At 37.2% G+C, this 21424-nt stretch overlaps 1 protein-coding gene and 1 long non-coding RNA gene across 2 annotated transcripts in view; both read left to right on the forward strand.

Annotated features, from left to right (window-relative positions):
- The window catches only part of PKP4 (plakophilin 4), a 227178-nt gene that overhangs the window by 71126 nt on the left and 134628 nt on the right, over nt 1-21424 (forward strand). The gene's annotated exons all lie outside the window — the stretch shown is intronic.
- Nucleotides 18-21424, forward strand: part of LOC134728728 (uncharacterized) — a 33919-nt gene continuing 12512 nt past the window's right edge. Inside the window, exon 1 of the long non-coding RNA XR_010109467.1 lies at nt 18-20518. This is a non-coding gene — a long non-coding RNA (uncharacterized LOC134728728). The remainder of the gene's footprint in view (nt 20519-21424) is intronic.

Genomic DNA, 21424 nt, shown 5'->3' on the forward strand with positions numbered 1-21424 from the left:
ATCTCGATGGTGATCGGTGTCTCTGTCTCTCCCACATTGCAGAGTGTGTGCATGCACGCAAAGCTGTGTAAAGCATAGTTCTCAGTGCTGACTTTTCTATCAGGACTCTGGCAACCTGAGTCCTGTAATAGCGTTAGGTATTTTGAACATTTTAACATAGGTAGTATATAGGGTTGTCTCTGTGATTTTTGGATAAAAGCTATATTTGTGTGTTTGTCTAAATTTAAGTATATTCATTTTGTGAGCTAATGTTCTAAAACTTGTCGAACTGTGCCAGTTTGCTTCAATGTCATGTTTATGTTGATTTTTTTAAGGCATTAATACTCTTTATCCTTCAAACTCAAGTAACCTTCTATATTAGGTCTTATCAGTTGTGCTTAGAGAAATTGGAATTCTGTGATTTTAATTTCTTAAGATTTAAAAGCTTAATAAGGTAAATGTAAATTTAAAGGTCCAGGGATGGTTTTTTTGGTTTTTTTTCCCTGCTTCTTCTCTCCAAAACAACATTATGTGTCCCCTGTGAGGGTTATTTTGTTGAAATAATCTAAGATTAAGTTTTTTTAAAACATCTTATAATTAAGCCACTAGATGTTTTTTTCTCAAGATAGGTAATGTTGTATTTGCTGGGATATTCCTTTGAAAGTCAGTATCAGTAACTCAAATGACTAATGATGACGAAGATTGAGGAAACATTTATTACCTTATTGTTGTACTATTTGCCGTAACTTGGAATGTGGCATGAAAGATTGCTCTATAACCGTGACACATGTCTGACGTTAGAACTGTGTTTTCAAGAAAAATTATTTCAGTTTATTCTAGTAACAAGATGTCAACATTTTTTTTTATTCCTCAATGAAATTTGAAGTTTTTAAACTTTCCACAAAGAGTTTGAGAAGGTGCAAGATATAGTCAGTACAATTTTCATCTTCCACCAAACTATAAAATGTCTAAGCTTCTGTTATCTTTAGGAGAGAAAAAAGGACTCTTCGATAGCACTTCATAGTTGTCAAGATTTGACCCACAGAGCTGTTAAGATGAGAAGCCTCAGATTTATTTGGGGCTCTTAGTATATACTGTGTTTTGGTGAAACGTGGTAAATTTATCAAAATGTTTAGAAATGACTTAAAACTATTAACTGCATGCAGTAAACATAGCAATGGGAATGTCTGTTTGTACCTTGAGACCATATACCCTACATGTAAGAAAATAAGGAAACTTGTTAAGATTTTGACACTAGAATTCCTTGATGGCCTCAAATGACTTCAAAATTTTACTTTTGGCAGTAAATAGTGTTCTGAATAAGTATTTTGTGGGAAGTGCTAAGAAGAGTTCAGCTTCTCAAGGCAGCCAAAAATGTATTCATCTTATTCATTAAAACAATTATTATATATAATTGTTTAGTTAGTGGGATGCTATACTCTAGTCTTTGGTTCTGTTCCTATCCTGAGAAATTGGAGTTCATTAATATATATTTGCCGTTTCATACATAATTTCTTTTAAAAATTGTAAGTACTTAGCATTTCAGTTGTTTAACCCAGGATACCACATCTGTGTCTTTTTCCAAGATACTCTCCTGGTTTTAAATAGCTCCCCTGCAATTTTTGTGGCATCAGGCAAAATATAGTTGGAATAAAAATTTCTTAAGACTCTCCTGAAATATGTCACTTCCTATCATCTACCCAATGGGATAGAGCACAGAAAAGTTAGATCCAAGTAAGAAAACGAATTACCATTCACCTTATATGTTTGATTTTAAAATTTACTGGTCAGAGTGTGACACTCTTAGCCCACTGTTACATGCAATTGCAATAAATGTTGGTCATGTTTTATATCCAAAAGAGCAATATTCTTAAATGGGATGCATAATTATTATTACTTTTTAGAGCTGGGGTCTTGCTCTGTTGCCCAGGATGGAGTACAGTGTCACCTTCTTAGCTCACTGCAGCTTCAAACTCCTGGGCTCAAGCAATCCTCCCACCTCAGCCTCCCTAGTAGCTAGGACTACAGGTGTGTGCTACCGTGCCCAGCTAATTTTTAGTTTTTAATATTTTTTTGTAGAGATGGGGGTCTCACTACCTTGCCTAGACTGGTCTTGAACTCCTGGCCGCATGCAGTCCTCCTGCCTCAGCCTCTCTAAAGTGTGAGGATTATAAGTGTGAGCCACTGTACCTGGCCCATAATTATTATTTTTTTTCAAAAGTGTCACTGCCATGCCGTAATGGTATCCACTCTGTGATCTCAAATAACAGAACTTGCTTAGTGGCAGCTGTGTCTTAGGAATGATATTTCCTTAGGTCACAAAAGGAAGGGACCCTATCAATGCAACTGGGTACATAAAATTCTGTTTTCTCTGCTAACCATGTGATCTTGGAAAGATTTCTTAACCTTTCTGTTCTCAGTTTGCTCATTTATAAGATGCAGATAATAATAGTGAGGACCTTAAATTAACATAGGTAAAATGCTTACAACAGTACCTGGCACTTAGTAAGGGCTAACATTACGATTGTCGTCATCATTTCTGCATAAGAAGAAAAGGCTCCTCTTAGGAGGAGCTAGTGGTTCTACTTGTAACCATACTAAAGATTCAGTGAGCCCTTTTTTTGGACATTGATAGCAGAAGACAAACTTTGAATATTGAGCACTGTTTATGTTGTGACAGTAGTTTACTTATGCAGACACTAAACTTTAAAAACTTCATATTGATCTCACAAAAACTGTATACATAAACATACAATTTTATGTATATGTTATGAGAAAGAGCATATAAAAATAAAGTTTTATGAACATGCTAATTTATTGCAACCCCAAACATAATGTCAAGGCACTTGGTTAAGGAATTGCAAAGTAGTATCTTATAAAATTAACCTGAATTTTGAGAGGAAAAGTCTGGGTTCTTCAGTAAAGTATATCTAAGCCAGTAAAATACCTCACACATACTCCCCTTGGGCAATTCATGGTAAGTGGTAGGAAAGGAAATGGCAAGCAACCAATAGCAGTCTTGTTAACAAACCGTTAGTCTATTAAATATCTGAAATTGGACATAGAGTGTCATAAAACAGTGAAATCTTTCTTCACTGGGCTATGCTTTCCCTAGAATCCTCCAGTGCCAGAAGCTAGCTGTTCCTTGTTCTTTGGCATAATGCTAGAATTTACAATGTCGTTTATGAAGTGATAACCTCTCACAGTGATATCCGTCATGTGCATGCGTACCTGCGAAGGTACAGAAAAATCCTTGCTCCTTGACAGAAAGAATCCTTGCTACTTCTGTTCAAACGCTGCCTTTTTGATGAAACATACCCAGCCTGAAGTCAAATCTCTCTCCTGATCTCTTTTAGCACTTTATACTACTGCCATGACTCTTAATAGTATGCTTCTTTGGATTTATATAATTAGCTACCTGAGGATAGAGCCGTGTTTTAGGCCTTGTTTTATACCTGTGTTACAGGTTGCTCCTCTCCCAGCACCTTGGATATATTAGACCTGCAATAAATGGTTGTTCGAGCAGGGAATGAATAGATAATACTTACTGTCGATTACTTTGTCACCAACTTGCGGTTTTATTAAGATAACAGAACCTGTAGCCACATTCACAGAAACATTGTGAGCAAGAGAGTCTCACAGCACCTAGAAAACTTGTCACTCAGCCGAACCTTCTTAAGACAATTTGAATTGCACTATATCCATATTGATACAGGATTTAAATCCAATCTTTGCATAGTACAAAATAAAATTTTATTTCATATCTATGGTCAAATAATGACATAGGTGTCATAACTTTCATCTCCCATCTGTCCAATTTAGTCGAAAGTTAAGTTTAGGGAATAAAAGGATGTGGTTATCTTGGTGATGTCACAAAATATCCACCAGTGTTATGTGTATCAGGTGATATGGGTAACTACTAAAGAAGTGTTAAGAATTATGCTTTAAGAGAAATAAAAAGTCAATCCATGGGAATAACAAAGTAATGTGATTCTGAAATTACAGGAAGTATCAGAACTTCAGCCACCAGCTGGCTGTAATTAGGATCATCCTTTAGCAGATTCTACTGTTCAACTCAACTCCTAATAAGAATCCAGGAGTCCATGATGAATACAGATGTAGGAAAGGAGGAATCTCCTAATAGTTTTCAAAAATGTCTGACAAACTTGATACTGGTTAGTGCCTAGCTTACTCTCTTAGATGTAATAACTAGATAAATACAGCGCTGGGCATGGTGGTTCATGCCTGTAATCCTAGCACTTTGGGAGGCTGAGGTGGGCAGATGGCTTGAGCTCAGGAGTTCAAGGCCAGCCTGGGCAACATGACAAAAACCCTGTCTCTACAAAAAATACAAAAAATTGGCCAGGTGTGATGGTGTGCGCCTGTGGTCCCAGCTACTCAGGAGAATCACTTGAGTCTGGGAGGTCAAGGCTGCAGTAAGCCGTGATCATGCCACTGCACTCCAGCCTGGGTGACAAAGCAAGAACCTGTCTCCAAAAAAAGAAAGAAAAATGTGGTGCCCTCAAAGGATCCTGCGTCTTCCTGTGGAAACCTTAGATTAAACTGATTGATTTGTCATTGAAATGCACAGCACACCCTTGGATGCAGAGAAATTGGAATTTGATAAGACATTCGCTGCTTATCCAGAGCCTTGCTGCTGCCCTCTGCAACTTACTTAGATGTGTCAGAATGCTCACTCACAGGCACAAGGAAACAGCGAGCCAAGCATCATGTGCAGGGTATTATTATCAAGTGGTAGAATACATTGTAGTTTTATAATGATTCCAATATGATCTCTTGGTTTTAGAAACACTCTTTAAAAGAGAACAATATGGCCAATCATGGCTAGGATTTGCAAGTATCTTTCACAAGTATCTTTGCAAGTTGATTTCTGGTTTTGTAGAATTGCACATGTAATATTCATTAGAGTTGTTCATCTTCTGTCATAAAGTTGCTTGAATAATTGAGATCTCTATTTGAACTTGGTCATACTTTTCAGGCTCTCTAACCACTTTTTTTTTTTTTTTTTTTTTTTTTTGAGACAGACTCTCGCTCTGTCATCCAGGCTGGAGTGCAGTGATGCGATCTTGGCTCACTGCAACCTCCGCCTTCTGGGTTCAAGCAACTCTTCTGCCTCAGCCTCTCAAGAGTAGCTGAGATTACAGGTGTCTGCCACTACACCCAGTTAATTTTTGTATTTTTAGTAGAGACGAGGTTTCTCCATGTTGGCCAGACTGGTCTCAAACTCCTGACCTCAGGTGATCTGCCCACCTTGGCCTCCCAAAGTGCTGGGATTACAGGTGTGAGCCACCACACCTGGCCCACAAACCACATTCTTATATTTTTGGTTAATGATTTCAGAAGCTTAGAATCTAGATTTAAGGTTGAGGCCAATCCAGATAGCATGAACTGGTAAGCAAAGAATAGATTTGGTAAAATATGCTAATTTTATATGCACTCTTTTTACTCTGGTGAGGTCTCAAGTTAGATAGTGTATGCTTCTTTTGTTATCTTTGATGAGTGAAAATTGCAATGTTCCTCATCTGTGTGGCTCTTAAAGAGAATACCACTTTCAATATGTTTTCTGGCTCTGTGAAAATAACCATTCTATCTTCAGTATGTCCTTATTAACTTAAGTGATATTTAAATATCAAAGAGTGAAATGAGAGCCAGAGATCCTTAATTTTTTGAAGATAAAATAAGAAAATCTGAAGCCCAACTGTGTCCTATTGATGTTACTTCATTTTTACATAGATATCTTAGCTTCAGTAATTACACACCCTTCCTGTATGGCAAAATGCCCAGAAGTGAACAAATTCCAGTACAATTATTTACTTTATTTCTCTGGAACTGAAACAACTCAGCTGTTACACACCTGCCTTTGTAACTTCCTTTTGTTTGGCCCCTATGCTTATTTTCAATGAAATAGTCCTCTCTGACACACCTCAGCCACATGCAGAAGAGAGAATTTTTATTTCAGCTGTAAACAAGCATAGTTTATCACTTAACTAGAAGTCTTGTGCTGTAAGTACAATGCCTGAAACTTCTGATTTTTCCAATTGGCAACTTAGTTATTTTTCCAATTGGTAACTAAATTATCCTGGCAGTTATTGTTACCGTGTAACCCACAGTGAAGTTTTCAGTGCCTGAACTGCAGCATCTAACCCAAGATAAGATTGGATCTCAGTGGTTTTTGAGGGATCATCAAATTTTACAGCTTTATCTCCATAATATTATAAAAATGAGGTTCAAAATGAGGACAAATGGCAGAGCTTTGTGACACTGTTTGGCTTGTATTCAAGAATTCTGAACTCTAAAATGGCTGTCAGGAGATCAGTCCTCTTAAGTTGCATATACCATGGTCAGAATTTAACATTTCCCTTCATTTTGTTAACGGTGCAGGGTGTCCTCCACCTCAAGCGTCCCTGTGATTAAAGAATACTACAGAGTATGGCCAACAGGTTTATTCAGTATTTGAGTACTGCCCACTCCTCAAAGAAGTTGTCCTTCTCAACATCAAAAAATTAGACTGCCAAGAGGTAGCTAACAACAAGCATATGCATTTGGCTACCTGCCTACATTTTCCGATAGTCTGATGAATGATCAGATGGAACTGCTAGCAAAGCTTCCAGTCTTATATGTCCTCAACTATATATTCAGAATAACTTAGTATTTGTTCTCTTTGATTTCATCGGAAGCATCATTTTAGGTTCTTTTGACACTGAGGGGTTTGTTTGAAAGACTGTTCTATGAACTTGAACAGACTCCATGTGGCTGTTCACACATAACTGGATCACACATTCAAACATGGAAAACATAGTAGGTGCCCAAAATATTTATTAGTTAATGAACTAAAAATGTAAACATGTTTACAGTGCCTCCATACTTAGATTAAGCTTGCTTTTCATTAATTAAAAAATATTTATTTAAAGACTACTCTGAGCAAAGCACTTTGTCAAGGAATGGGTTGAGGGGGATAAGCAGACATATAAAGATGATCTATTTCATATAGTTTCTACTCTCAGAAGAATGCAGAGGCACAAACCGTATTTATACTTCAATATAGAGTAATTGACACATTATGAATATTCATTAATTGATGCATAAGAGACAAGAATGTGTGTACTTTTGCCCCCTTTTAGTTTAAACAGGCTATCAGTATGTATTATGTCAGTTTTATGTAAGTTTGTTAACTTAGGCATTTTTAGGTTTAATTTTTACCACTGAATTACCATTAGCTTTTATTTACATTTGAAAGTAATAGAATATTTTTGTTTAATTTTTACCATTGAATTAGCATTGTTTCGTTTACATTTGAAAATGATAGAATATTTTTCTTTGTTAACACTTAAAGCCAACCATGACTTTGCACCTTTAAAATTATAATTTCCTTTTCAGTTGAATAATCCAGTTTACAATTCTTTTCAGAGTTAAATTATGAATATATGGAATAATTTCCCCCTGTATATGCAAACTTTATGCTGTTAAATTTGAAATGAGTGACTGCTGAGTTGATGAGATTAAATGGATGAGAGGATTATTCAGCATTGAATTATCTGCTTTGCATGATCGTTTTTCTTTTTAGAATCACTTCTGGAGAGAAAAATATTTCGGAAACATGTTTTTCCCTTCAGGTATAACCCTAAAGTTATTCCGTAGCTATTGCAAAACATAGCCTATCCAGTGCTTATCTTCATGTTGAAGGGCTCCCAATTTCTAAATTGCCATTTTTGTTACTTTGCAAAAATGTGTCCATATGGTCTCACTTCATCTGTTTATATTTTATGAATGTATTGTTCCCAAAGTGATCAGATCTGCTTGTATCTCAGCAAAGTAATTTGGGTTATGGCTATTTTATTTCAGGCATTCCTAAGAAAGATCATTTAAAATGTAAAGTTATTTTCAAGTAGTTCAAAGACAAATCTATGTCTTAGCTTATAGAATCTTAAGAGTTTTTATATACCCAAACCTTAATAATGTAGGAGTTACACAAAGTAGAAGCAGTCTGCAAGCAAATTGAAATAACACATTATTGAAACTTGAAGACAAATAACATCCTATGCAATTATATTCTATATAATTATATTTCAAATATGAAAATAGCTATCATAAATTAAAAGTATACTTAGAATTTCAATCTCTGTGGCTCTTGAAAGAAAATTTAATTTTTCCTTTAAAAATTGGAGTTTAAAGCATTTCAATTTATAGACCGTTTAGTGTTTTAACTTGTAGTCTTTTTCTTATGAAAATTCCTATAAAGCAACGCGGCATCAGTGAAGTGTTCATCGTGAGTTATCATCTACCCTAATAGGCATATGTCTCATTTAAAAATTTTCCCCAAATCATTCTAAGAGCCTAAACCAAGATTAACGTCTTAACCACTGCCTATGGCCTTCTAATAAACTATTCTGGCAGAATTAATAACTCTTACTATTTCATCCATATGTAGTATTTCTGTATTCTGGTATTCCTTTAGAAATGCCTTTCCATCACAAAGTTGACATGAGCCATGATTTCTCTTCTTTTGAAAATACTTCTGTTAATTATTTTTAAAGTAAGCCCTTTATGCCCAACCGAAGAGTCAAGTAACACCGTTTTTCATTCATAACCTTAGCTGCCTTATACGCTCCATGGTTTAAGTCTAGGACTATTGGAAGGGACGCTGCTTACTGGAGATTTCCCATTGTCCCACTTTGTCATTTGTTCCTTAATAAGATAAGTAATATTATTTTTCTATAATGTAAGCTCTTAACAGCAGGATTTTTATTTTATTTCAGTTAGCAAAGAATAATGAAAAAGCAAAATTTTTAACTATTATGTGAAAAAATATATCTTAGTGATTGCTGCTGTTGACATTCTAAGCTGATTGATTAGAAGATTTGAAGGCCTGTAGGTAAGATTATGAAAAATATTTGTGTATTTATGGGTACTGAACAGAATGCTGTTGCATTTCGCTCATTTGATCTGCACTACAGAACTGGGCAAATGTGTTTTATTGATGTGGAATAATTTATCTAGTTGAATAATTTTTTTTTAAAAGCAAACTTTTTAACCCAGGATAAAACTTCAGTTTCCCACTGAAAACCTTTGTCAGAGTTGGAGAGTGCTCTTCTTACTTTAAAACCAGTAGATCAGAAATGCAAAGAATGGATCATCTCTGACAGGTCTGCCATTGTGCGAAAAAAGACCCTTCATTGCTTTACTGGGCCTGCTGCTTTTTGATGCAGCTAGATTGCTATTTCTGTTCTCCTTACTACTACTACCACCACCACCACTACCACTATTACTACTGTTTCTGCTGCTACCACAACAGGAAACAAATGACAAATCTAGAAAAATTGTAATTGTGAGTAAGATATGAGAATCAGTGATCTCTATGGAATAGAAATCCAATAGGAGACTAACAGCTAACATTTATTGAGTACTTACTATGTATCAGACATTGTACTTAATTCTATAAGTGGTAGATTTTCTGTGTTCCTTATCACAAATTTTGGGGTTAATGTAGTAAAAAGTCTTTCAGGTTATTTTGGCCACTGAACGTTTCATCTCAATTTCTTTGTGCCATGAGTTTTCGTACCTTTTTCAACTTTGTGAGGCAATATATAGTCTTGAACTGTACAATATCCTTTCAGTACATATTTTTATCCTTAAGTTACCCAGAGTGTTTTCTGGTGCTTGTAATTAAAAACCCTGATTATACAGGTCAGTATCATTATTACCACTATTTACAGATGGGGAAACTAAGCTCAGAAAAGTTAAGTAACTTGCTCAAACTTTTATAGTTAATAAATAGGGAATATGAGATGCATATCCTGGCAGTCTTATGCCAGATATACATACTAAACAATTAAAATCTGCAGTAGAGTCAATAAAGAGAAGAACACATACAGAGGAAAACTGAACGTTGATGGTGACAAGCATGTGAGACCTTTTCCTGGAATATAGAAAAAAAGAACAAAAATGTTGTAATAAATTCTCCTAGACATGGAAGCCATAGAAAGTAGATCTAATGAAAACATTGTGGGTTTTCTTGAGAAGGATTTTAGAATAGTTAGAAGCAGTATTAAGTATAATTTAAAAACAATTTTTCCGAGCAGAAAATAAAGCCCTGAGTGTATAGATTTAAAGCAATCATCATATTCCAGGCACCACCTGTGGAACAAAGACCTGTCTCGGAATTACTTTTATAAAATTTTATATTTACAAAGAGAAGGAAGAAAAACCTTTGCAATTCAGATAAAAGAAACAGTTTATCTACAAAAGATAAAATCAGGCTTCAGTGAAACACAAAATTCCAGAGAACATTAGAGCAATGTGTGTAGAGTTTTGAGGGAAAGTGCTTGTAATCCAAGAATTTATACCCAGCTCAGTTGTCTTTAATATGTGAAGGATTGAAAAGATATTCTCAGACATTCAAGGATTCATGAAATGTGTTTACTCTTTTTCCCCTGTTTACCTTTTTTGATAATTAAGGATTTGTTCCCTTTAGGGAGGAATTAAATTTAAGACTCAAAAATTAGAAATTCATAGTATTCAATTACTAGTGGATCTTCTCTTAGTTAAGGTTCCAAACCAAGAGTCAAGGGTTATTGGGTGTTAGTCAATTAGATGTTGAAGTCCTCTGCTTTCCTGCTTTTCACGATCCACAAGCTATATATTTTTTCAAGTAGTTCAGGTTGATAGACTTTATGTAATAACTTATGTTATAGGTTGTTGGCTTATTGAATTTGCAAAGACAAACCCTGAGGTTTAAGCTGAGATCAGATTCCTATACATGTTATCATCTTTCTTGGACCCATGAGTACTGTTTTAATTGTGCTTAAAATATCAGTATTGGTAATGGGATCTTAGTTATGTTAATATATGTACTTACTTGAAAAAGTCTTTTGTAAGGCAATCCTCAAAGGTGTTTTTGACTACGCGGGATAAGAATTGTGTCCTAAGCAAAGGAGGAAGTAAACAACAGGGGTTTGGCAGGTACCTGTCAAATGAGTGAATAAATGAATGCAGTCGGTGCAGAATAAATCAGTACTGATTTGCCTTACTTACAAATCAATAAGGCAAAACAATGACCACCTAGTGAAAAGGGAGTATTTGACATCAACTAACAATTGTGAAAAGAAGTGTTAACTAATATGCACGTGAAATAATGTTCTACCTCACTAGTAATCACAGAAACAGACATTAACATAATGAGAATATATCTGCTTTTCACACTGGCCACAACAAAATTAAAGGTAAAATAGTGTGGGTGTACTGATGTGGGCAGGGCAATTTCATGTGGTATTGGTGCCAGTACAGTGGCACAGCCATTTTGCAAAGTAATGATCTGTAGTAAAGGTCTTAAAAATGATTATGGAATGATCCAGTTTTGCTATAGAAATACACATTCATGTGTGTATCCAAACACACATGCACTCACTGATAAAATAGAAGGAGATGCTTGTAAATGTTGAATAGATGTCTTTGGATAAGTTTGCCCCTATATTTTGCAAATTGCTTATGAAAAGCATAGAGTATTTCATAAAAATTCTAAAGCCACAAAATAAAATGGCAATTTAGAATAAAAGATGATAAAAATGGCATTTTTATTTTCACAAAAATAACAATAATAAAAGGTTACTATAGGCGAAGGTTGACAGAAAGAAAACAAGTAAGTTTGTATAGGTTGCAAGATGTGGAAAACTTGTCAAATGAATCATGATTGAGAAACTGGATTGTCTTGCTTAAAAAATAAATGGAATGTTTATTATGACCACAGATCCAGAAGAGTGTCATAGAACAGGTGTTAAAAGCAGGAACTCCCACCTTCATACCTGCTAAGTTGTGTGACTTTGAGCAGGTTACTTTGGGTGGAGCCTCCGGTGTCCTTATTTGTAAAATGAGGGTAATGGTTCCAATCCTGCTAGGAATAAGTGTTCAGTAAACATTCTGCAGTTGTTATCCTTGAGATGATATGTAGAATGGTAGTGGAAACAGCATGTTCTAGCCTGGGGCCACTTATGAGGGACATGGATCCAGACTGAGGAATACTCATAGATAGAAGGCTCAGGCTGACTTGGCCCCACGGTAGGGATTCTAGCCAAAGGGCGAGGCAGAAGTTTAGTTACATGCCTCAGTCTTAAGTGGTCAAGATGTCTCAGAAGCTGATGGAAAAGGTTAGTGTCTGTCTGGACTCATGGAGATATGGGTTGTGTCATCCTAAAATAATCCTGCAAATCCAACTCTTTCCAGACAGTTATAGAATACATTCAGAAATCTCATTAAGAGATTGCTTACATATATCTTTACCTGTTGCCTTGGAGGGAATTCCACAAAGTATGTTAAGTAAGAGAAGGAAGTTACACACAAGTATATAAAATACCCCATTTTCTTTTCCTTTCTTTTTTTTTTTTTTTGAGACAGAGTCTCGCTCTGTCGCCCAGGCTGGAGTGCAGTGGCACAGTCTCGGCTCAATGCAACCTCTGCCTCCTGGGTTCAAGTAATTCTCCTGCCTCAGCCTTCCAAGTAGCTGAGATTACAGGTGCCCACCACCATGCCCAGCTAATTTTTTGTATTTTGGTAGAGACAGGGTTTCACTGTGTTGGCCAGGCTGATCTTGAATTCCTGACCTCGTGATCCACCCACCGTGGGCTTCCAAAGTGCTGGCATTACAGGCGTGAGCCACCGTACCTGGCCTCTTTTTTTTTTTTTTTTTTTTTTTTTTTTTTTGAGATGGCGTCTCGCTCTGTCGCCCAGCCTGGAGTGCAGTGATTGATGCGATCTCCACTCACCACAACCTTGGCTTCCTGGGTACCAGCGGTTCTCCTGCCTCAGCCTCCCGAGTAGTTGGGATTACAGGCACCTGCCACCACGCCCAGCTAATTTTTGTGTTTTTAGTAGAGATGGGGTTTCACCATGTTGACAGGCTGATCTCCTAACCTTAAGTGATCCACCCACCTCAGCCTCCTAAAGTGCTGGGATTACAGATGTGAGCCACTGTGCCTAGCCTCCATTTTCTGGACTGTCCCACTTCAGTATATAAAGTCCAAACATGTTTTCCATGTTCCAGTGTGACAGTCCAAACATGTTTTCCACTATATTTCAGAGATTAGAATGGACTCTGGTGCTAGTTAGTGTTCAGTACTTGTTGAGTACATGTTTGTTAATAATGTTGGTTTTCATGAAACTAAACACAAATATACTAATGGATATCAAATTCACATTCATATTATCTAGGAGAGGTGAGGGAGGAAGGAAAAAGCCCCTCCTGTCAAGACAGTATACTGGTGGGGAGGAGCTATCCAAAGGAAAACCCAGAAGTTTCCTCAGCTAGGCCCAGTGGCTCATACCTGTAATCTCAATACTTTGGGAGGCTGAGACAGGAGGACCTCTTGAAGCCAGGAGTTCGAGACGCACGCGTTCTCTCTCTCTCTCTCTCTCTCTCTGTGTGTGTGTGTATATATATACACACACACACACACACACACATATATTTATTTAGCTGGGCATGGTGACAAATGCCTGTAGTCCCACCTACTCCAAATCACCACGTGCCTGTAGTTCCAGCCACATGGAAGGCTGAGGCAGGAGAATAGCTTGCGCCAAGGAGTTCAAGGCTGCAATGAGCTAGGATCGCACTTCTGTACTCCAGCCTGGATGACCAAGTAAGACCCTGTCTCAGAAAAAGAAAAGTTTTCTCATGACATGTATACTATAATTTATACCCAGTACTTTTTTCCTTTCTATTAAGTCAATTCTGCACAAAATTAGCAGCCAAAACAGATTTGTTCCAATGTGAATCTTTTTTGTTTCTAAAGTGAAGTGGTGGTCCCTGAATCTTGACTATAGGACCACACCAAACTTGTGCTGCTTCTACTTGTGTAGACTTTGCCCCCTCTAACCCAGCATACTGGTGACAGCAGATTGTATTTTAAAATGATGTCACACATCTTTTGGGGAATTGGGGGAGCATCTCTGACAAGATTGTATTTTCCAGCTTTTAAATGCTTCCAGCAATATTTCATTGAAAATGTAGCCCTAGTAAGTCATGTCTAAGCCTGAAGAAATACTGGGGCTTTTACAAAGTCAAGAGTTTGTCCCTGCTCTGATGGCACATACCTCTAATCTATTCTTGCCTTCCATAACCTGGATGCAATCCAAAGTCAACTTTAATCACTCTGACTGATTTACTTGAACTGGCAGAGCTCATGTTGGTACCCTCTAAATGTTCCTTGTGATATATTCCTACACAGAAGAAGGTAAATGTAGTAATTAGAACTGTCTTATTTTATGACTAGCACTATGTAAAAAATATGGAGCCATTTCCAATACAATTCTTGCATGTTAAAAAAAAAATATGTCCCAGCTTCATAGTCCTTTATTCAGGCTGACTAGAAATGCACAATAGAGTAGATTGGCCACAAAATATTGCAAAGCACAAGATCTTGCTATTTTGTGACTGTTTAGTTAGCATTTCGACTATCCAAAGTAAGTGCTAAATAAGGTTTTACCATGTCAACCAGTACAGTGAGTTTTGATTCCCATAGCAGATGAGCATTGGCAAGCTGGAAGCACTAGCCCCCTGGACGCTCAGAAAAATAAATGTCAAAGGGTTACTGAGAGCCAGTCAGAGGAGGCTACCAACAAGGAAAACTGAGCTCTCTCCCAGTTCCTTCAGCTGAGCATTCTGGAGGGTGCTACTGGGTAGGCTGATCAACCAGGGCATTCTCACTACCAGCCAGCCCCCAGGACCCTCTGGAAGAGGTGCATGGACCCCAGGGGCTTCAGTATGTCCTGGGATATTATACCACAAAGAATATTTTTAGGTGTTAGGCTTACTATTACTTAGAGTGATAATTGAATAATTCTGACTCATCAGTAAACTCTTACAGTGTTTCACTCTACTCTTCTGAAGAACTTAGTAGAGTTTTTAAATGCATCTTGATGTAGTGAGAAGAATGCAGGCATTGATATCAAACAGACATGGATTCAAATCCAGACTCCTACAAATGACTTTATTCTATTGGGCAAGCCCCTTAACTTCTCATAGCCTGTTTCCTCTTTAAAATTATAATAACAGGCCGGGCGAGGTGGCTCACGCCTGTAATCCCAGGACTTTGGGAGGCTGAGGCAGGCGGATCACAAGGTCAAGAGATTGAGACTATCCTGGCCAACATGGTGAAACCCCGTCTCCACTAAAAATACAAAAATTAGCCGGGTGTGGTGGTGGGCGCCTGTAATCCCAGCTACTCGGGAGGCTCAGGCAGGAGAATCGCTTTAACCTGGGAGGCGGAGGTTGCAGTGAGCACAAACCTTGGTTTCTAGAATGGAACATTCAGTTGATATTTTGAACATCTGGTTAAAACCCAGGAACTGCCAAGGAATTCAATTCCAGGGGGCTGTCTGACCCTGAAGCCTACAGCTTAAACTTACTTTTCCTACTCTTCCTTCCCTCAGTCAGCTCTGTATTAGGCCGTTTCAGAGAAATAAAAGGGTATAGAAGACATAGTCCCAGCCCTCCAGATGCATAATCCCCTGAAGATGCTTACAACCCAGTAAAGGTGCTCAGAATGTGCTTTGTTGAGGAACATCACTTACCAGGTGGTTCTGAGCTTCAGGACAGGAGTTGAGGCAGCTAGACACTAAATGGTCAGGTCTGTTGTAAAACTGTGTGTTAAGCGGGCCTCAAGTTTTGCAGCTGTAACAACGAGGCATCAAATTACCTTGGCTTAAACAAGATGATAATATATTTCTTAGGATACAGTCCAGAGAGCAGTGGTCCAGAGCTATCTAGGGCAGCTTTGCTGCAAGGTTGCCATCTCTGGGCCTGAGGCAGCTCCCAGCTCTCATCAGGTCCCAGGCAGCAGGTAGGGATGAAAAACTATGGGAGCAGATGCATTCCTTTGGAAAAGTACGGTCTAAAAGAGGCTTGTTCCTCACATGCTAGAACTCAGTCTCATGGCTGCAAGCTTCCCCAGAAGCTGGGAATTGCAGGCTCCAAAGAGCAGCATATGCTAAGCTAAAATGACCCTAAACAACTAGCAGTTTCTGCCACAGTCTACTTTGGAAGAGTATGGGTGCCCTGGCACCTGAGCCTGGTTGCTCCTCTGCTCTCTTTTCTACCTGCTTTACTGTATCCTCCTTTTGATTAGGGTCAGGCTGGGCTGGGATGCACTGGACTGTTCTGGATGTTCCACAGTGGTCAATAAAGAGCCAGAAGCATTATTCTGATTCTTACATTTTTTTAGAAGATGATTTTGTTTCACTGTTTAATATTTGTAATAAGTACTATGGAAGATAGGATATAATTTTCTTGAGTTCAAAATACATTTTTATTTTAAAATATTTTTAAGTTCATTTTCCTTTTAAGCCTTAATAGTCTGGTTTTTGAAATCCTGTAAATATTGTTTAAATTTAAAAAATAAATCCTTGTATTGAACTTTTCATGCTATTGCCCTCTTATAAATAGTAGTGGAAATCACTAAATATGCCCAATATGAGTAATTAATGTTGTTCTGATACCCTAAATGTTGTCTTTCTATTTCCTTACTTTCTTTTTCCTTACTTTCCTGCATTTGGAAAAATTGTTGTGCTACTCCGGGGTTTTAATATTAGTTTATTTTTATAATACCACCAATTTTCTCTCTGGAGAACTCAAAATCTCAAGTTAATATTTGTAAGGCTATTGAACACAGATTTTTCCCCCATTGCCAGAAAAGCTTTTTTCTTTACAGTTTATAATTGGAAATGAGCAAAACTCAAAGTATAATCTCAACAACAACAAAAAACATTTTAAGGAGACAGAAGTGTTATGCCCTCAAACATAAAATTTTTTATTTTTTAAGAGTAGAATAATTATTTATCTTGTTCAACGTTTTATTCTCAGTACCTTGTAGCGTGGCTGTCGTGATAAGTGTAGTACTCAAATATTTGTTGACGAAATCATATTTAAATTTGTAAATTAAAAAAAATTTCCGATTTGTAATCTCTATGCTCAAAACTATTAAAGTACTTAAAATATTTTGACTGTAGTAACTGCCTCCTGATACTCAATACATTCCTATACAGCACCCACACACATACACTTAAGCACACCCTTGTGTATGGACAAGATGCATACGTACACATATGTATTCCTGTGGCATTAGGCTGTGGCAACTGCAGCTCTTTGAAACATACTAAAATTATACTTGAACGTCTCTGCATAAGAAAGAGCCTGTATTTTGCTCTTTAGGCCCTCACACTCAACCTTACTTGCTGTAGTTTGAAATATAGGTTGAGTTTCCCTTATCTGAAATGCATGGGACCAGAAGTGTTTTAGAGTTCAGATTTTTTTTAATTTTTGGAATATTTGCAAAATATACGTACAAATCGAGCATCTCTAGTCCAAAATATCTGAATGTTCGAGCATTTTGAATTTTGGGTTTTCTGGTTAGGAATGCTCAACAGGTATATATTTGGTTATCTTTGTATTTTTGTGGAATGTGTTTTAGATGTGCACATTTGGTTACATTAGTGGTAGAGGCTAAAAAGAGGAGAAGGGACCAAAGAACAAGAAATAGAAAACACAAGATCAAAATTAGGGGACAGTGACAGCAACAGCTGATGGTCTTATGTCGGGGGAAGAGACAGAACAACTGCAAGATAGGTCCAGAGGTTAATGGTGTCTCCATGCAGTTGTGAATGTTCATAGTGGTGCTTTCAGTCATCAAGAAAAGTGTGTGTTCTATATATTCTGGTTAATAAGTCAGAAAATAAGTAATAATACCAGAGTAGTATTTGAAATCAGAAAATAAATTGGCATTTGAAGGATAAACTTTGGATATCCAGAAATTATAATCCTGCAGAACAGCTCTTTACTCAAAGATGAGAGAAATGAAAAATTATTAAGTAATGCAAAGGATCAAGGTAGCCAGTTTTCAAATGTAATGCATTAAAAGGTCGTAACTCCCTTGGGAGAAGAGCACTGAGAGACCAGGGTAGTTCTCCGTACGTGGTTACTCTTACCCAGAAAGGCAAGGTAGAATTTTGTTGTTAGAATAATAATTAGTGTTCACTGAGCACTTACTATAGGTATCACTGTGCAGGTGATGACATGTGTACCTCATTTAATTTCTCATCACTTTGCAGTTCAGGAATTATGAGGATTATCTCATTTGAAATGAGAGGAAACTGAGGTGTAAATTGATTGCTAAAGCTGTTGATAGTCACACACAATTCATAAGCAATCAGCCTGAATTCTCCTCCCCACCCCTAGTCCACCACCACTCACAGAGCTTGTGCTCTTGCCAGGGCTTGCTAGAGCCATGCTTAAGTGAAGCAAAATCACTTCCTAGCTTTGTGGCTCCAGGGCAGCCAGCCAGGTAGTGTTTCCAAGCCTCAGTCTGCCTGTTAGACAGTGGGGATAAGAGCAATTAGTTGACTGCCTATTACATAGGGGCATCGTAAGACTCATGAGAATAAAGATTCTTAGAAATCCAAAAACAATTTTGTAAAAAGGACTGTTATAAAGCATTGTTATGGATATCCTTAAGTCAGCAAAGTAAAAATACACTTATTTCCTTTTGGGAAGTATTATATAACATTATGCACTAAGAAATAAGAATTAGAGTAATTTAGGCCTAAATATTGTCAAATTAGAAATTTTAATTTGGTTTTCCCCACCGTAAGTATTCTCTTATCTTCCCCTCCCCCAGCTCAACAAGAAAAGTCCTCGTTATATTGTATTAATTTCATTCTGATGATATGTAGGCTGCACAAAAAAGACAGCAAGGGTAATGAATTTGCTTCTTACACTGATCGGTGAATATGGTATGAATTGAACATCCCACCAGGAGCCAGAAGATCCTGTGCTGTCTTTCAGTTGTCTCTTCAACCCGGTAAATGCAGAGTGTTTCTCTGCCACTACTCCAACTTATCTGTTATCCATATGTGTTGGATGAGTTCATGTTCCTCATCTGTTGGAGCTGCAGAAGACAAACACTGTGTCAAGAGGGCCCTTTTTTAACTGCAGGTGGAAACAGAGCAGTAGCCATGAAGTGATATTTAAGGAAGCTAGAGCTTAATGAATGAAAGTCCCCTGTCCCACCTAGAGCTATGTATTCTCCAAGGCCTCTCATTCACAGGACTAGGATTTGGTTCCATCCTCTGAATGTACAGTGCCATTGGGCACCCAGAGATCCAGCACTTGTATTTTTGAGTCCAAAGTGTAAAAGAGAGCAGGCCTAACCTAAGTCTTTCACTTTTTTTTTTTCTTTTTTTGTGAGCCACTGGGCACAAGGCAGTTGGGTATTCCTTTTGATTAGCTTTTGTTAGCTCAGGAGGAAGCCTTTCATCACTTCCCCCTTTGGGGGCTCAGCTTCCTCACCAGGCATTCTGGGCCTTCACTCTCTCCCTCTGTACTCCCTTCTTTGACAAAGGTTTCCTTTTCCTGTTCCCTTAGCTTTGTCCTTTTTGCACTTTCTGTAATCCCACCAGCAGCAGTGTTCCCTTTTGTTTGGAAATAAGGACGAGAAAGAAAGGGAGGTGGAGAAGTTTTAAAATTTTGAGAAATGAATAAATCTGTTCTTTTAAGTCATAAACCGCTGAAGGTCAGGTGCCCTTGTTAAATATTGTTGAGCACTAATAAAATCTCATGAGCCTAATACTTCGATATAACAGAGCATAGCTATTAGGGAGTCTAAGCAGTTGCAGAGGTTAGGATTTTCCTAATAATACTTGCATTCAATTCATAATCTTCACACTTATTTAAACCTGTTTCTAGTCACTTTTCATCATATCCATGAATAATTACAGCTACTCATTCTTATATCCATATATAACTGCATATTTACCCCCTAGGTTTATGCTTGATTTAAACCTGGTACCATAGTTATTCCTAATTGTAAACTGATGATGAGATTTCACATGTGTATTGCATAATTTAATTAGTTTAGTGTTTGTAAAAATTCTTTGAAGGTAAAATATTTTCATAAATGCCAAGAATTATGATTACTTTTGTTATGTAATTTCTAAGACTCAATTTCTCTTGCATATAGTTCCTCTCTTAAGGAAGGTTTATATACAGTGCCTTTTAAAAATATTTCAAAATTGGAAGCATATTTTTGGTTGTAGTAGATACTGAATTATTCTTGCTGGTTTGAATCTTGAAGAAAATGAAATGTAAATTCAGATTAAATTGGTATCTCTTTAGTACCCAGAATATGTTTTTGACATTTGGATACTGCCCATTAAATTCTTTGTATTTGACTGTCTGAAATGTATTCTGAATTTGTGTGTCTGTTCTGGGTTTTATTTGAACTGAATTTTAGTTAAGTAAAGAATTTTAGTATACTTTAAGTGGTATTAAATAAAATGAAAAAGACTGATTTCAAATATTAATCTTTTTAGATTCTTTTGCCATATGTTCTTTTCCCAATTTATTTTGTCATATAGTTTCCATTTGTTCAAACGTCATTTTTCTTCAGATTTTTGCTTTACTCTCTTTGCAAGATTATGAAAACTGTCTCTTCTGTAACTGCTTTCAGAGTGAAGCCGGCAAACAGGAAATGCCCAGGTAAAGATGGTTAGATGGCACAAATAGTAAGCACTGCATATTTAAACCTGATGCTTTTGAAATCTTCTTTTTTTAAGTAATCACAAGATATTTGGGAGTTTGGTTGTCCTTCTCAGTACACAGGAAAGAAACGTGAGATTTTGGTTGAGAGAAGTAGCACCATAGGGCATGAGCCAAAAAATGTAGCAGTAGGCAGCCCAAGAGAGGTGTCAAATTCAGACTAATTTCACTTTTGAGAACAAGATTTCCTCTCAGACAGTGCAGCTCAGAGGATAGAAGATAAGCATAGAAAAACAGCATGGGATCTTTGAGGTGGGCACAGGTTAAGGATAAAGAGCAAGGGGATGTGATTTACAGACATAGAGACAGTACGAAACCAGGCCTGGTGCATTGCAGAAATGCTGAAATCTCAAAGTTGAGAGAAGAAAAGGTCAGAGGATTGGATTCACAGAGAGGCTACAGTAAGTAAAAAGGCCTCTTTTTTATGCAGTAAGATAAGAAGTAGAAGGTACACACACTGGAAAGCAAAAGTGAAACTCTGTTTTTCACAAAGGATATTATTGTATATATAGAAAATTCTTAAGCAGGAAGGAGCAAACTATAGCCTACAGTCTAAATTCAGTCTACCACCTATTTTTGTATCACCTATGACCTAAGATGACTTTTACATTTTTGGGCCATGGGGGGGCAGTGGTAAGTGTAAGATGGCACAACCATGTTGGAAAACAATCTGATAATTTTTTGTAAAGTTAAACACATTTACCCTATGGCCCAGCAGTTCTCCTGGGTCACACCTAAGAATAAAAGAAAAAGTATGTCCACACAAAAACTTGTCTAGAATGTTCATAGCACTGTTATTCACAAATACCCACCAAACTAGAAACCACTTAATTGTCTGTCACTGGG

Source organism: Pan paniscus, chromosome 13 (genome assembly GCF_029289425.2).
Source record: "Pan paniscus chromosome 13, NHGRI_mPanPan1-v2.0_pri, whole genome shotgun sequence".
Lineage (NCBI taxonomy): Eukaryota > Metazoa > Chordata > Mammalia > Primates > Hominidae > Pan > Pan paniscus.